The 18,673-nt window shown below is 36.1% G+C and overlaps 1 protein-coding gene across 1 annotated transcript in view; it reads left to right on the forward strand.

The window, feature by feature from the left end:
• The window catches only part of ANKRD7 (ankyrin repeat domain 7), a 74,099-nt gene that overhangs the window by 23,203 nt on the left and 32,223 nt on the right, over window positions 1-18,673 (forward strand).

An 18,673-nucleotide genomic window follows, 5' to 3' on the forward strand; every position in this document is an offset into this window, starting at 1 on the left:
CCTTGACTTTACCAATGATTCCTATTACAAAGGGCTTTTACTACTAATTTCCTACAAGTCTTTTTGATTGGAATCTTGTTCAGAGTTTTAGCCAGTGTGGCCAGGGGCACCAATCTTTATTCTTGTCCAAGTATGATTCCTCTTTTTTTCTTTCAACTTCAGGTCATAGGAATTCTCATGTTATTGTTTATAACCTTTGTTCCTAGTTTCTATGTATGTTCCTGATCAAAGATATCTCTAAGGAAAGCCTTTATTTAATGATACCTATGAAAGCTTGTATACTATATGTGCTTTTGAAAAATGCTGGGGATCTTTCTTACTTGCTTACTAGTTCAGTTTCAGACTATATCCTAATGTCCTTAAAAATGGCTGCAGAACTGTGTAAATTCATTAAAGCCACCTATTCTTTGGCTCAGGGGCCTCCCATTCCCACATTGCAATTCACACCTCTCCTTCCATTGCTATCCCATCCTCCCCCATGACTCTTGACTGTGTTTGCTTTGCATCTTGTTTAAATTTCCTCATTAGTCACTGATTTGCATTTGAAAATCTAACTCTAGATTTGTTTATATGAGGTGTAAGATATAATGGGACCTGAGTGCATACTATATTACAAAGTTATGTGATAAAAGTAGTAAGGTGTTGGCATAAATAGAGACACATACAATCAATGGAATAGGATAGAGAGCATAGAAATAAATTCACACATATTTGGCCAATTAAATTTTGACAAAGGCAATAAAAATACATGAGAAGGAAATGATAGTCTCTCCAATAAATGGTGCTGGGGAAAACTGGATATTTACATGCAAAAGAACAACATTAGACCTCTATCTTACACCATACACAAAAAAACAATTCAAAGCAGATTAAAGAATTGAACATAAGTGAAACTGTAAAACCCTAAAAGACACAAAAGGGATAAGCTTCTTGACATTGGTCATGGCAGTGGTATTTTGAATTTGATACCAAAGTACAAGCAACAAAAGCAGTAATAAACAAGCGGGGCTACCTCAAACTAAAACTTTTATTCAGCAAAGGAAACTACAGAAAGAAAAGCAATCTTTGAAATGGAAGAAAATATTATATTTGCAATACACATTTGATAAGGAGTTAATATTAAAAATATGTAAGAACATATGCAAGTCAATAGCAAAAACCAAATAACCAAATTAAAATAATTGGCAAAGGAACTGAATAGACATATTTTCAATGAAGACATACAAATGATCAATCTATATATATAAAAGGCTAAGCGACTATCAGACTATTAGCTATGATGTGCACTGACCACTATGGGGCAGATGTTCAATGCAGGAGCTTCTGAGCTGTGGTGACTTGGCAGCAGCAGTTCCTGGAACCAGAGAGGAGAGAGCTCGATTCCAGGGTGTGTCATCTGAGAACCACTCTCTCGCAGTCCAAGACCTCTCAGGGGATGTTGGAGAGCTGGTTTTGGCCTGATCCCCACAGGCCAAGCCAAGAACTCCATCTGCTGGAGGGATCCTGCTCACTCTGCAGATGCCCTTTGAGCTATGGCGCTGCCCCAGCTGTGGCCAGCAGAGGAAGGATCGCAGGAGGTTGGCTCCAGGGCACATCCAGCCCGTCTCACCCAAATCCCACCCCACTGGCCAACTTCTAATTAATTACCTTTTGATGTGCATGAATTCATGTTCTGGGGTGCTGGGAGGTATATGCAAGGTTTCATATCATTAATCATTAGGGAAATGAAAATCAACACCATAATGAGATACCATCTCACCTTTTTTAGAATACCTAATATAAAAAAGGCAGTGGAAAACAAAGATATGGAAAAGTAGGAAACACTTGTATACTGTTGGTGGAAATGTAAATTGGAACTGGTACACTTTGAACCTGTGTTACCATCTTCACTAACTGTTTTATTGACTCTAATAAAGATCTTTGGAATTTGACGTTTCTCTAGAACAAGTTTTCTCAGTTGCTGAACTATTGACACTTCGGGGCAGATAATATTTTTTAGGAGACTGTCTTGGGTATTGTAAAATGTCTGGTCTCCTTGGCCTCTACCCAGCATTTGCCAGCCAGTAAACATTACCTCACCCCTATCATGAAAACAAAAAATGTTTCTGGATATTGCCAAAAGTCCCGTGGAGCAAAAATCACCTCCAGTTGAGAACTAGTTCTAGGATAGCTGAGAGTTTAATTTTGGGGTATATTATTGATTTGCATAACACAGACTGAAAGTTTTGTATTCCCTCACCCCTTTTTTTCTTTTGTGTGTATGAAGAGTCATTTAGCATCACAAAAATGTATTAGTGTTCGATATAACTGCAATTTCTCTTTGCTCCATAAATATCAATCTTGGGGGAGGATCTTTTAAGAGGACAACCTTTAGATTAAACAGAATTGCATACAAATGTGGCTTATTCTTGTATTTTGTATGTGAATCTGTTCACATATAAATTTATTATATCTGAGAAGAGAAATTCAAATGAATAGTGGAGCTTAGCTGAAAGAAAAAAAACGAAAGAAATAGTGTTCAGTGTTTCAGTACCCCACTCCAGAAAAAAAGGAGAGCTAAAAAATTGCCATATAGCTGAAATCGGTTTGGCTCAGTGGATAGAGCGTCCGCCTGAGGGGTCCCAGGTTGATTCCGGTCAAGGGCATGTACCTTGGTTTCGGGCACATCCCCAGTGAGGGGTGTGCAAGAGGCAGCTGATTGATAATTCTCTCTCTCATCAATGTTTCTAACTCTCTATCCTTCTCTCTTCCTCTCTGTAAAAAAATCAATAAAATATATAAAATAAAATAAAATAAAATAAAATAAAAAATTGCCGTATAACTCAAAATGCCAGCATTCTGAAGTAGTTTGTTTTAGATACGAAGAAGTCAGATTTCCTCAGAATGTAATATTTTAAAAGTTGTATCAAAAGAGAATTTTCCTGTTTTAAGACAATAAAGTTTATATTAAACACATTTAATTTGCTAATAAAAACTATTCATTCGTAGGAAAATTCTAAAAATCATACTGTAAAACAGTGCTTGAGTTATTTCCCCAAAGGCTTTTCTCCAAAAGATAAGCAAGCTAAAATTTAAACCTTCTTTATGATTTTGCTAAGTACATCTATTACACTACATTTTTTTTTTTGCCATAAAATCTCTTCTATTAGAAGCAGTAAAAAATTAAACCTGTGTTCTGCATGCCAAATCTTTCCATCATTTTCCAACTGTGCTGGCATTTTAAGGCAGGAACTCTCCTTGGAATTAGTGTAATGAGCTATAATTGATGGTAGCAATGATGATGAGGAAGCAGGAACAGGGTATTTCTCATGTAAGCTCATTCCAGGCGTTTTGTGAAATCATTTCTGCATCAGGGTTCTTTTAAGTTTTTACAGCGAATGAACAAAATAATAATAAAAAAACTCCTCCATTTTGAAATTTTTTCTTTCTGACCCATTAATCTGAAGTTCGTTTCTTGTTTTAGAGGTTTAAAACTGGATTATTTTCCATAGCTAAAGTTTCCTCCATTCTATCAGCTTATTCTTCAAAATGCTTAATAATCTTGAGAAGAAAAGTTAGGAATTAAGTGTAAGATCAAGAAATATATTTCCTGTGTTTTTTACGGGACTGCTAGAATTTTGCTGTGAATTTTAAAAGTAGTGTGCAGCATGTTATATATCATCAATGAGTAGGAGGGGTATATAGCATTAAGTTAAATAATGTACTGACTGAATAAATTGTGCTCACATATTAAGAAAAATAAATATAGAGGCATTTTATAAAAATATTAAAAATTCAGTTAGGAATCACTGATTTGTCCAAACATAAAAATCCTAGAGTTCAAAGAGACCAGTAGAGATCCCCAAGTTCAAATATTCCAACGTACTACAAAAATCTTTTCCAAAAGCAGTGTGATCACTGGAGTGAAACTTGATGAGGAACTTTAAGGAATGAAGCTATCTAAGGGCTAGTATTTTCTCTTGGTTAAACATCTTTACAGCTCCCTTGTTTGAATGTTAGTATCTTTAGTTTATAGAATAGAAGATCATAGCTGAGGAAGGCAAAGTAAATTGCTTATGAGTTCAAAGATAGAAAGTAGCTGACCTCTGACACCCCCCCCCCCCCGTTCCTGCATTTTCCCTCGTTAGTGGGGGGAAAAGGAGATATATGTACTACTATTTGTAATACCTTAAACAATAAAATTAAGCAAACAAAAATTAAACAAACAGTTCTTCTAAAATTAAAACAAAATTATTAATTAAAACAAAATTATTGTTAAAATTAAACAAACATCAGTTCTTCTAAATTTAAGGCCAAAGTTCTATTTGCTTGATCACATGTCTATAATTTTCCTTTTTTTTTTTTAACCCAAACATTTAAAAAATAATTTTTCAAACATTCAGAAAATTTGAATTTGTACATACCCTTTATCTAGATTCTTAGGTTTTATACTTACATTATTACACATCCATCTATCCCTCCATCAATTCACTTTTAATTGATGCATTTCTAAGTAAGTCACAGACATTAGTACACTTTCCCTCACATACTTCAGCATTCATGTTGTTAATGAAAGTATAATATTTATTTATATTTTATGATAATAATTATATACAATAAAATGCTAAAATCTCAATTATACAATGGATGAGTATCCACAAATGCAAATATCTGTGTTACCCAAACCCCTAGCAAGTTACAGAACATTACTCAAGAAGATTCCCTTATGTCTCTTCCCAGTATACCCGCTTTCTCCATCAAAAGTATTTTCATTTTCTTCTACCATAAATTAGTTTTGCTTATTCTAGAACTTTATATAGAGTCACGCAGTATATAGCATTTGGGTAGTGCTTCTTTCAGCATTCTGTTTTGAGATTCGTCAATGTTATGCATATGTTATTACTTTATTCCTTGTCTTATTGAATAGTATTCCATTAATGAATATACCACATCTGGTTTATCCATTTTCCAATTAATTGATGCCTGGGAAGTTTATAGTTTTTTTTTTATGTGTCAGAAATGGACTGCTGACTTCCAGTTTCCAGCTTGACAGGTAAGGAGTTTGGGAATCACTGTCCTGTTTTAACAAGTAAAATGCTGAACATATTAAAAAATTAGCAACTTAGCCCTAACCGGTTTGGCTCAGTGGATAGACTGTTGGCCTGCAGACTCAAGGGTCCCAGGTTTAATTTCGGTCAAGGGCATATACCTTGGTTGTGGGCACATCCCCAGTAGGGAGTATGCAAGAGGCAGCTAAATGATGTTTCTAACTCCCTATCCCTCTTTCTTCCTCTCTGTAAAAAAATTAATAAAATATATTTTTAAAAAACTTCTATTGGGTCCTTACAAGAGGGAGGAGACAGGGCAAGCCTGTGCCCCCCAAGTTGGAGAGACAGATGAATTCAAGAAGTATGACTTAACAGAAAGCAGAGATTCACAAACAGAAACCACCCAGGAATCAGTAGGAGAACCTGAGGAATTGAGTAAATGACCAGTAACTGGAGCTCAATGTCTGAGGGTGAAAAACTCCAGGTGGACCCTGCAATATGGGGTGATTTACTTCCCGGAGCATCATGGGGTTTCCACACTCCACAGTGGAGAATATCTCCTTGTGCTTCTGGCGGAGGGAAGGGGAGAGGAACCTTACTCCAGAGCTCTCTGCTCTCCTTAACAAGGCCTTCCCTGAGGAGAAACTAATTAACCTGCGCCTAACCTACTGGGGTTTTATCAGAGCCTGCTGACGGAGAGGGGAAATGCCCAACCGCAGCCCTTCAAGCTGTGCTGTCTCATCTAAGGGGAGTGCAGGTGAGGATACTAAACCACCTGTGAAGACCACAACCCAATGGCACAGACTCATTAAAAGACTGAGATCTAATCATACACTGTTTCGCCTGCCCCCACATCTTATCACCAGATTACTAAAGGCCATTTATAGCTTTTCCTTTCATCTGGTACAGCCTGTCCAGCTATTAAGAAGAAAAAAAAAAGTGCACCAAATTGCAAAAAAATATACACATTTGAAGTGAGAGAGCAAACATCAGAACAACATGGCAGGGATGTCAGAATTATAAGACCAGAAATGTAAAATAACTATGACTAATATACTAAGGCTCTAATGGATAAAGCAGAAATTGTGCAAGAACAAATGGGCGATGTAAGCAGAGAGAAATCCTATGAAAGAACCAAAAATAAATGCTAGACTTTTTTTTTAAAAAAAATAAAGGTAATTCCTTATAGTTGACAGAAAAATGGATATCTAATAAATAACATAGACAATAAACCTTTTTAAAATTAAGCTTCTTGAGAAATTGTTTAATATTGAGAAGATAAACAGTTATTTAAAGTTATTATCAGCATCCTTTTTCTGACTTTGAGATCACATTCATTATTTTGCTATAGTTTGTAATGTCAACATCCAGCACTTATTTTCAATGTAATATTCTAAACGTTCATTCCCTTAGGCTACAATCATCATTCTCGACAGGAAAAGTATTATAGCTATGTCAAGACCCATATTTGGAAAAAAATTCATCTTAAAAGTAGCCACCAGTTTTCTCAGAATTCTGTGGCTTATCATATCTGGACAATATTACTTTCAGTTCTTCATTAAGATGATACACAATGGTCCCAATCATGGTCAGCTGCTTTTATATATATATATATATATATATATATATATATATATATATATATATACTGTAGTAAAACTCATTATTTTGGGGTGTGCCTGGAAAGATTCATTTTTTTAGAATAAAGTTAAATGTAAATTTTGGAATCATTAAAAAGAACATTTTTCATTATAAGCACATGCAGTAATTATTTTTAAAGAATATTTTTTATTTCAGAGAGGAAGGGAGGAGAGAGAGATAAAATCATCAATAATGAGAGAGCATGTGCCCTTGACCGGAATTGAACCCGGAAACCCTCAGTTCACAGGCCAATGCTCTATCCACTGAGCCAAACCAGTAAGGGCCAGTAATTTTTAATGGTAATATGATTCTAGTAAGACATCTGAATGGAGCCTGACTGGTGTGATTCAGTGGTTGAACATCGACCTATGAACCAGGAGGTCATGGTTAGAGCACAGGCCTGGATTGAAGGCTTGACCCCCAGTGTGGGGTGTGCAAGGAGGCAGCCAATAAATGATTCTCTCTCATCACTGATGTTTCTATCTCTCTCTTCTCTCCCTTCCTCTCTGAAATCAATTAAAAAATACATTTTTTTAAAGTCTCAGTGAATTACTTTACTAAACAGATTGACCAACTACGTCTGTAAATAGTTGCGTCTACTTTGGTTTAAGCAGTAGACCCTTTAAAAGTAAAAAAATGTATTTTTATTAAAAGTCGTGAACTAGATTTAAAATTTGAAAGCTAAAAATAACCTTGGCAATCACTTATCAATTGGGAAAGTCAATTTGTTAAGCAAATCCATTCTTTATATATCTCAGTCCAGCTCAGTTTGAAATGTCAAACATCCAAGATTATACTGCATTATGAAAGATTCAAATATAGCAAATGTCTGGTTTTGCCAAGATACCCACATTTTAATTACTGACATATAAAATTTTCTATATTAATGAAGAAAAATATAATTTACAGAAATATAATTTCAGAGTACCAAAATATTATTTTTAACTCAAAAATGTATGGTCCCTCCTGTGACTTAAATTTTTTTTTTAATTGATCTTAGAGAAGAAGGGAGGAAGAAAGAGAAACACCTGCAACTGGGGATTGAATCTGCAACATAGGTGTGTGCTCTGACCTGGAATCAAACCCAGGACCTTCTGGTGCACCAGATGATGCTCCAAACAACCGAGCCACACTAGCCAGGGCTCACCTATGACTTTTAAGTATTCTTATTTACAGAGAAAAAGGCATTTTCACATAATTTTAAAAATATTTGAATTTTTTACATTAGTAAAATGTCTAAGAAGTCTTGAAAACTTTTGAATTTTTAATATTTTTGATAATATTTTCATCACGAGGTACTCAATATATGTACAACTTTAAATTTACTTTATAAATTTATAGATTTACTCTGAAGAACAATATTTCTTCATTTATACATGCACATATCCACCATCTACTGGTGCTTCAATAGGCATTTCTGCAGTGATGGAAATGTTCTACATCTGTGTTCTCCAATGTGGTAGCCACAAGCCATGAAGGCTTAATATGTGGCTAGTGTAAATAGGAAACTAACTTTTAAATTATGTTTAATTTTAATTAATTTAAAGTCATATTGTTATTGAATTAAACAGCATCGATTCCAATCTTTTATGTTTTTAGTGGAAATTCTACTTTATGCCATGAAGTTCAGCTGACAATAGATCTATGGTCTAATTCCTGACTCACCCACGGACATATTTTTAGTAATTTTTAGAGAGAAAAGAAGGGAGAGAGAAAACATCAACGTGAAAGAGAAACATCAATTGGTTGCTTTCCATATGCTCCCAAACCAGGTATCAAACCGGAAACCTAGGTATGTGTCCTGAAGGTCATGTTTTAAGATCAATGGGCTATCAACTTGATGGTCAATACAAAACAGGTTACTACAGTAATTTACTAACTATTGTTAGGTGTTCAACTATGCTAGATACCTAAACCTTCTAATAAACACTTGACAAACATAATTGTTTATTGATAAAGCCTGACCAATATTCTATTTATTCATATAAGTTTTGCCTCTTTCTCTTGTATAAGAAAAAATAAAAATAAAAGCATTAAAAGATGTAAGAGATCAGAGATGTGCATGTGAGTTTACATAATAAAGAAATGTAAAACAAAAATTTAAGTTTAGAAAAGAAAAAGTGGCAAATCTATGCTCTGAGGAGAAAAAAGATTCTGTCTGGGGCTAGGGTTTAAAAGTGCTCTGGATTATCTAGTGACTGAAAAAAAAATACAACAAATAATTAAATAGCAAGTACTTACTGAGCTCTCTGGGTGTGCCCACATTGAACTAGATAACTTGAGAGATACAAAAGGAATTTAAGATACCATTTATTTTCTAACGTGTTTGCAATTTAGTGGAAAAAAATAATATAAATTAAATGATTAATTTTTGGAATGTGCACATGAGAAATAACAATAAATCCAAGTGAAAAAGGCTGAGTAAGAGAAGTGAGTAAAAGATTCACAGCTGTAAATTGGCCAGTGGAAAGCCAAAGACTTAAGGTAAAAAAAGAATGATTTGTGAGAATACTTCCTTAAAAAAGTTAAGCATTTATATATTATATTTATAATATATAATCTGAATATTATCATTATTATATGATTATGAACATTTGTTTTTCAGTTGGAATAACTTCTGGTAATTTAAGTAAGATTTCAACTGTCAGTATAAATTGTTTAGTTGATACACAGAGCAGTGGATTCTTTCTTGGGGTTTATTCCCATGTGGAGAAAAAACTATGAGGTGTGGCTGATGGATGATTGTGAATAGAGTCAAAGTTCAAAGTTGATTTTCTATCAGCTTTTAGTGTATTACTCTATTAAAAAATTACATACAGTAGTATTCACTGTTTTTGGCACAGAGTTCTGTTAGTTTTATTTTTTAAAATTTTTTTAAATTTATTTTATTTATTTATTTTATTTTTTAATTTAATTAATTAATTTATTTATTTTTACATATTTTATTGATTTTTTCCCCCTCCCTCCCTCCCACACATCCCCTCCCTCCCCAGAGCTTTATGTCCATTGGTTGTACTTATATGCATGTATACAAGTCCTTCAGTTGATCTATTATCTCCCCCAGATCCTCCTCCTCTCCCTGCTGAAATTTGACAATCTGCTTGTTGCTTTACTGTCTCTGTATCTATCTTTTGGTTCATCAGTTTATAATGATCTTTATTATCCACAGATGAGTGAGGTCATGTGGTGTTTCTCTTTCATTGATTGGCTTATTTCACTCAGCATGATGTTCTCCAATTCCATCCAGGTTGCTGCAAATGATGAGAATTCCTTCTTTTTTATGGCAGCATAGTATTCCATTGTGTAGATGTACCATAGTGTTTGGATCCAATCATCTGCTGACGGGCACCTAGGCTGTTTCCAAATTCTGGCTATTGTAGATTGTGCTGCTATGAACATAGGGGTGCATATATCCTTTCTGATTGGTGTTTCTAGTTTCCTGGGATATATTCCTAGGGGTGGGATTACTGGGTCAAATGGGAGTTCCATTTTCAGTTTTTTGAGGAAACTCCACACTGTTCTCCACAGTGGTTGCACCAGTCTGCATTTCCACCAGCATTGCACGAGGGTTCCTTTTTCTCCGCAACCTCGCCAACACTTGTCGTTTGTTGATTTGTTGATGTTGGCCATTCTGACAGGTGTGAGATGGTACCGCATTGTTGTTTTGATTTGCATCTCTCGGATAATTAGTGAGTTTGAGCATGTTTTCATGTGCCTTTTGGCCTTCCTTCTGTCTTCTTTTGAAAATATTCTATTTAGATCCATTGCCCATTTCTTAATTGGATCATTCACCTTCCTTTTATTTAGTTGTATCAGCTGTCTGTAGATGTTGGAGATTAAACCTTTATCAGAGGTGTTATTAGCAAATATGTTCTCCCACACCGTGGGCTTTCTTGTTGTTTTGTTGATGGTTTCTTTTGCTGTAAAAAAGCTTTTTATTTTGATGTAGTCCCATTTGTTTATTTTCTCTTTAGCTTCCATTGCCCTAGGGGCAGTATCAGTGAAGAAGTTCTTTTGGCATACGTCTGAGATTTTGCTGCCTGTGGATGCTTCTAGTATTTTTATGGTTTCCTGTCTGATGTTTAAGTCCTGCATCCATTTTGAGTTTATTTTTGTGTATGGTGTAAGTTGGTGATCTAGTTTCATTCTTTTGCATGTGTCTGCCCAATTTTCCCAACACCATTTATTGAAGAAACTGTCTTGATTCCATTGTATATTCGTGCCTCCTTTGTCAAATATTAATTGAGCATAGTGATTTGGGTTGATATCTGGGTTCTCAATTCTATTCCATTGATCTATATGTCTGTTCTTGTGCCAGTACCAGGCTGTTTTGAGAACAGTGGCTTTGTAATACAGTTTGAAGTCTGGTATTGAGATCCCTCCTACTTTACCCTTCTTTCTCAGGATTGCTGTGGCTATTTGGGGTCTTTTATTGTTCCAAATGAACTTTTGGAGAGTTCTTTCTAGGTCAGTGAAATATGCCATTGGTATTTTAATGGGGAGTGCATTGTACCTATAGATTGCTTTAGGAAGTATGGACATTTTGATGATGTTGATTCTACCAATCCATGAACATGGTACGTTCTTCCATCTCCTTACATCTTCCTCTATCTCTTTTTTCAGTGTCGTGTAGTTTTCTGCATATAGGTCCTTTACTTCCTTAGTTAAATTTATTCCAGGTATCTTAATTTTTTTGGTGCGATGGTAAATGGAATTGCTTTTTTAGTCTCTGTTTCTGTAGTTTCACTGCTGGTGTATAGAAATGCCATGGATTTCTTGGCATTAATTTTGTATCCTGCTACATTGCCAAATTCATTTATTAAGTCAATTAGTTTTTTAATGGAGTCTTTTGGGTTTTTTATGTACAATATCATGTCATCTGCAAATAAGGATAACTTTACTTCTTCTTTTCCAATTTGGATGCCTTTTATTTCCTCCTCTTGTCTAATTGCAATGGCTAGTACTTCCAGTACTATGGCAAACAGGAGTGGCGAGAGTGGGCATCCCTGTCTTGTTCCTGTTTTTAGAGGGAATGGTTTTAGTTTTTGCCCATTGAGTATAATGTTGGCCGTGGGTTTATCATATATGGCTTTTATTATTTTGAGGTATGATCCTTGTACTCCCACCTTATTAAGAGTTTTTATCAGGAAAGGGTGTTGGATTTTATCAAATGCTTTTTCTGCATCAATTGATATGACTATATGATTTTTATCTTTCAATTTGTTTATGTGATGTATCACATTTATTGATTTGTGGATATTGTACCATCCTTGCATTCCTGGAATAAATCCTACTTGGTCATGGTGTATGATCTTTGTGATGTTCTTCTGGAGACGATTTGCTAGAATTTTGTTGAGGATTTTGGCATCTATGTTCATGAGGGATATTGGCCTGTAATTCTCTTTCATTGAGTTGTCTTTATCTGGTTTTGGTATTAGGGTGATGCTGGCTTCATAGAAGGAGTTTGGAAGTGTTCCTTCCTCTTGGATTTTTTTGAATAGTCTGAGGAGGATAGGTTTTAGTTCTTCCTTGAATGTTTGGTAAAACTCTCCTGTGATGCCATCTGGCCCTGGGCTTTTGTTTGCTGGAAGCTTTTTGATGACTGTTTCAATTTCTTCTCAAGACAGTGGTCTATTGAGATTTTTAGATTCTTCCTGATTGAGTTTTGGAAGTTTGTATTTTTCTAGGAATATGTCCATTTCCTCCAGGTTGTTCAGTTTGTTGGCATAGAGTTGTTCGTAGTATTTTGTAACAATCTGTTGTATTTCGGTGGGGTCTGTTGTTATTTCACCTCTTTCATTTCTGATTTTGTTTATTTGGCTCCTCTCTCTTTGTTTCTTGGTTAGCCTGGCTAGAGGTCCATCTATCTTGTTTATTCTTTCCAAGAACCAGCTCTTGGTTTTGTTGATCTTATGTATTGTTTTTTTGGTCTCTATGTCGTTTATCTGTGCTCTGATTTTTGTTATTTCCTTCCTTCTGCTTACACTGGGCTTTTCTTGTTGCTCCTTTTCTAACTCTTTGAGTTGTAGAGTTAGATCATCTGTTACCCTTTTTTCTAGTTTTTTGCAATAGGCTTGTAAGGATATGAACTTCCCTCTCAAAACTGCTTTTGCTGTGTCCCATAGATTTTGGATTGTTGTGTTTTCATTGTCATTTTTTTCCAGGATGTTTTTAATTTCTTCCTTGATTTCTCTGGTAACCCAATCCTTGTTTAATAGCATGCTGTTTAGTCTCCATGTGTTTGATTTCTTTGGATTATTTTTATTGTAGTTAATTTCCAGTTTTATGCCATTATGGTCTGAGAAGATACTTGATATGATTTCTATCTTCTTGAATTTGAAGAGACTTTGCCTATGTACCAAAATGTGGTCTATCTTTGAGAATGTCCCATGTGCACTTGAGAAGAATGTATATTCTGTGGCTTTGGGGTGCAGTGTTCTGAAGATGTCAATTAATTCCATCTGGCCTAGTGAGTCATTTAGGATTGATATTTCTTTGCTGATTTTTTGTTTAGATGATTTGTCGAAGGGTGACAGTGGGGTATTAAAATCTCCTACTATGATTGTATTGCTATTAATCTCTCTCTTAATGTCCTGCAGCAGTTTTTTAATGTATTTGGTTGCTCCTGTATTGGGTGCATATATATTTACCAGGGTTATTTCTTCTTGTTGGATTGTTCCCTTTAGTATTATGAAGTGGCCTTCATTATCTCTTATTATGTCCTTCACTCTGAGATCTAATTTGTCAGATATAAGTATTGCTACCCCAGCTTTTTTTTCATTTCCATTTGCCTGGAAAACTTTTTTCCATCCCTTCACCCTCAGTCTGTGTGCATCTCTTTTTCTGAGGTGGGTTTCTTGTAGACAACAGATGTATGGGTCTTGTTTTCTTATCCAATCTGTTACCCTATGTCTTTTGATTGGAGCATTTAATCCATTTACATTTAAGGTTATTATTGATAGGTACTCATTTGATGCCATTTTTATTCTATACCCGTGTTCCTTCTTCACTTCTTCTTTCTTTATTTTTACAGTAGACCCTTTAGCATTTCTTGCATTGCTGGTTTGGTGGAGATAAATTCCTTCAGTCTTTTTTTGTCTGTGAAGCTCCTGATTTCCCCTTCAATCTTGATTGATAGCCTTGCTGGGTACAGTATTCTTGAATTCAGACCCTTACTTTGCATGACTTTGTATATTTCATCCCATTCCCTTCTGGCCTGATAAGTTTCTGTTGAGAAATCAGTTGCTAGTCTGATGGGGGTTCCTTTGTATGTAACTTTCTGTCTCTCTCTGGCTGCTTTTAAGATTCTGACTTTGTCGATGTTGTTTGCCAATTTAATTATAATGTGCCTTGGAGACTGTCTTCTGGGATTCATTTTGCTTGGGACTCTGCGAGCATCTTGGATTTGTGTGATTTTTTTCTTCTCTATTTCAGGAAAGTTTTCTGTCATTATTTCTTGAAATACTTTTTCCATGTCTACCTCAGTTTCCTTTCCTTCTGGAACCCCTATTATTCGAATATTATTTTGTTTTGTATTGTCCCAAAGCTCCCGTAGGCTCTCCTTCTGCTTTTTAATCTTTTTTTCTAGAAGTTGCTCTACTTGGATATTTTTTTCCATCTTTTCTTCTAGCTCACTGATGCGGTCCTCTGCTTCATCTAGTCTACTCTTGATGCTTTCTATTGATTTCTTCATGGTAGCGATGTCATTTTTCATTTCTTCTTGGTTCTTCTTCAGTTCCTCATGGCTCTTCAGTTCCTCATGGTTCTTCCTCATTTCTTCTTGGCTATTGTCAAATTTCTCTTCCATTCTTTTTAGCCATCCTATGATCATTACTCTAAATTCTTGCTCTGGTAGGCTGCTTGCCTCTGACTCGTTTACTTCCTTTTCTGGTGATGCCTGCTTTTCTTTCACGTGCGGACTATGTTTTTGTCTCCCCATGGCCTCTCTTTTCAGGATGTCTGGTTATGTAGTGTTCCTCCTCCTTTCCGTGGGTGACCGAAGAGCTCCCTTGAATCCACGTGTCTGCGCCGATTTGGGCTTCTCAGCTGCTTGATGGACCTCTCTGCTGGGGTTTTCCAGGCCTCAGAGAAGCTACTCCTTTCCTGGTAAGGTGGCGGAGCCCCCGAACCGCAGCCCTCAGCTCACCGCCGCCTCCGCTGCCGCAGCAGTGCTGGCCACCCGGCCAGGAAATCCTGTCCAGCGGACAGCTTCCTACCTTCCTTGAGAACTCCGCTGCCCCTCAGCTGCCAATCAACATTCCCTGAGCTGCTCAGATGCTACTTTTGTCTGTTCTGGGACCAGAGTCAGAACAAGTCCGACTGTTCAGTCGCCATCTTCAAGCTCCGCCCGAGTTCTGTTAGTTTTATCACATGCATAGATTTTTCACATCTCACCTTGATGTAGAACAATTGCAACATGGCAAATAATTCTGTTGTTGCCTCTTAAAAAAAAAAAAAAAAAAAAATATATATATATATATATATATATATATATATATATATATATATATATATCTGATTTCAGAGAGGAAGGGAGAGGGAGAGAGAGATAGAGACATCAATGATGAAATGATGAGAGAGAATCATTGATTGGCTTCCCCTGCAGCCCCCTATTGCAGGCATGTGCCCTGACCAGAATCAAACCTGGGACCCTTCAGTCCAAAGACTGATGCTCTATCCATTGAGCCAAACCATCTAGGGCCATTGTTGTCTCTTTTAATCAGATCATGCCCCCTATACACAACCCCTGGCAATCACTGATTTTTCCCACTGTTCTAATTTTTTTTCAGAATGTCATTGTCATACTAATGGAATTATATGGTATATAACCTACTGAGACATAGTTCTTTCACTCCATAAAATGCTCTGGAGGATCAAATTGTTGTGTATAGCAGTAGTTCAATATTTTTAGTGATGAATAGAATTCCTTTGAATGAATGTACTGCAGTTTATTAATTCACTCATTGAAGTATATTTAGTTAGTTTTCCAATTTGGGCTAATTTTTTATTTTTAATTTTAATTTTTTAAAAATTTAATAAATCATTGTTCAGATTATTACAATTGTTCCTCTTTTTCCCCCCATAGCTCCCCTCCACCCAGTTTCCACCCTACACTCTTTCCTTGCCCATCTCACTGTCCTCATCCATAGGTGTACAATTTTTGTCCAGTCTCTTCTCGCACCCTCTTCACCCCTTTCCCCCTAAGAATTGTCAGTCCACTCCCTTTCTATGCCCCTGATTCTATTATATTCATCAGTTTATTCTGTTCAACAGATTTTCTATTCACTTTATTTTTAGATTCAATTGTTGATAAATATGTATTTGTTGTTCATAATTTTTACCTTTTTCTTTGTCCTCTTCTTAAAGAATACATTTCAGCATTTCATATAGTACTGGTTTGGTGGTGATGAACTCCTTTAGCTTTTTCTTATCTGTGAAGCTCTTTATCTGACCTTCAATTCTGAGTGATAGCTTTGCTGGTAGAGTAATATTAGTTGTAGGTTCTTGCTATTCATCACTTTGAATATTTCTTGCCATCCCCATCTGGCCTACATAGTTTCTATTGAGAAATCAGCTGATAGTGCTCCCTTGTAAGTAATTAACTGTTTTTCTCTTGCTGCCTTTAATATTCTCTCTTCGTCTTTTGCTTTTGATATTTTAATTATGATGTGTCTTGGTGTGGTCCTCTTTGGATTCCTTTTGTTTGGGGTTCTGTGTGCTTCCTGGACTTGTAAGTCTATTTCTTTCACCAGGTGAGGAAGTTTTCAGTCATTATTTCTTCAACAGGTTTTCAGCATCTTTCTCTTTTCTTCTGGCACCCCATAATTCGGATGTTGGTACACTTGAAATTGCCACAGGGGCTCCTTACACTATCTTCATATTTTTGGATTATTTTATCTTTTTCCAATTGAGTTTTTTTTTTTTTTTTTTTTTTGCTTGTTTGTATTTCAAATCTTTGACTTGATTCTTGTGATCCTCTAGTCTGCTATTAGATCTCTGTGTAATATTTTTATTTCAGTCAGTGTATGCTTAATTTCTAGTTGGTCCTTTTTCATATCTTCGAGGGGTCATTTCTTGAAAATTCTTGAAAAACCTTATAACCGTGGTTTTGAACTCTATATCCAGTCAGTTTCTTTCCTCTATTTATTTCATTTGTGATGCTTCTTTGTCTCTGCATTTTGGCTATTTCCATGAGTTTATAGAGTAGCTTTGTGTGCTAGGTGTCCTATAGGGTCCAGTGGCTCAGCCTTCCCAGTTATCTGAGGTAGACACTCTTGGTGCCCCCCTTTATAGGCTGTGTGAAGACTTTTATTACAATAAAAGCCTTGATTGTTGTTGGTATCACTGGGAGGAATTGACCTCCAGGCCAATTGGCTGTGAGGATCAGCTGTGTCTTCGCTGGGAGAACTGTGCTGGAGACACCCTTATGAGGGCAAAAGCCTCTGTTCTCAGCTTGGATGGAGTGGAGTCTCAGAGTAGAGCAGACAACATTGGTTTCCCATCAGCCCTGCTCTAACAGGCCCCTGTGTCTCAGTATCCCGTGGTAATCACTGCAAGCACCTCTGAGAGAAAGCCACCCTCAAGTTTCGCCTGCTGTTAGACAGTCCAGTTTCTCCCCGAATGAGTCTGGGTCCCCAGTCTCGCCCAAAACTTGAGTTCAGTGCAGTCAGGAGTTTTTGTATCCCTCTCATTTGAGAAAGCCAGCCACGCACTCAGTTGCCAGTCCTCTCTGCGCATGCACGTCTCAGTACCTGTGCCTCCTATAGCTCCTCTGAGCCTCAGTGTGCTTTTCTCTCTCCTTCTAGTTGTAGAATTTCCATTCAGCCAGCCTTCCTGTGATTCTGGATGATGTTCATTTTATCTTTTAGTTGTAGTTTTGAAATTGTTGTGTGAGGCAGCAGTTTAGGTGTTTACCTATGCCGGCATTGTGTTTTCTCCTTCCAATATGGGCTAATTTTAAATAATGCTGATATAAACACTTATGTACAAATTTTAATTAAACATATTTGCTCTGACAGAGCAGTTAAGAGAATGAAAGGATAACTCAGAGTAGAGGAGTTTATTTGAAAATTACATTGTGCTTAGAATATGGAAATTTTATTCTTGGACTATATTAGAGAATATTTTCCCTGAAACAAGGAAAATAATGTTAGTGACATTGAATTTTAATGTTAAAGCAGCCTGAATTACATTTTTTTTTCTGAAAGGAAGCAATGATAGAACATTATAATATAGCTATAAAGTAATACAAAATAATATGAAAAACAGAAAAATACCTAAATGCTGGAAGGCTAGATTTTGTAGATGTTTTTCTATGAAAACATGGAAAAGGGGTAAGATATTTAATGCAAACTTTTAACAGTGGGAGAAAGCAGTCATTGCATTTACAGAGCTGCTGCACGTATTTAAAATATGAGAGTGTCTGAGCAAGAGACCTGGCATTTGGAGGGCTTTAAATGTGGGAAGCCAGGTCACAGAAGTGATCAAACAAAATGTCATTTTTTACAAAATATGTGGGAAGGATGAACATATGATTTCATGGTTGCCTAAAGACTGAACATACTAGTGGAGACCAGAGAACAAAATGGAAATTTGAGCAGAAGTAAATCATATATCACTTGGAGCTTAAAAACGGTAGGTGATTTTAAAGGCTTTGAGAAGCAAACATAAAAGGATGTTTAGAGAGAACAATGAATGAGAAGGCTTTTATGAAGGAGGTGGAAAGTAAAAAACAATGAAGTGGGGAAAAATGCCTAAGTGGTAGTTTGTGGCTCTGGGTATTTCTAGCGATGGCAGTCCCATTTCAGAGGGCTCTCCAAGGGACAATGGTATTATACATACTTCAAGGACAGTTGCAGCTGCATAGAGAAATCAAGAAACTTTCATAGTTTTCAGAAGAAACTGTCTTGGAGAAGTTTAATGCTGATTATCACATTCCTTTTTCAGGTGTTTTCTGAAATTAAACTGTGTTCAGGCCTTGCCTTTCTTTACTCATATACTCTTGT

This window comes from Pipistrellus kuhlii, unplaced genomic scaffold (genome assembly GCF_014108245.1).
Source record: "Pipistrellus kuhlii isolate mPipKuh1 unplaced genomic scaffold, mPipKuh1.p scaffold_m20_p_10, whole genome shotgun sequence".
NCBI classification, from domain to species: Eukaryota; Metazoa; Chordata; class Mammalia; order Chiroptera; family Vespertilionidae; genus Pipistrellus; species Pipistrellus kuhlii.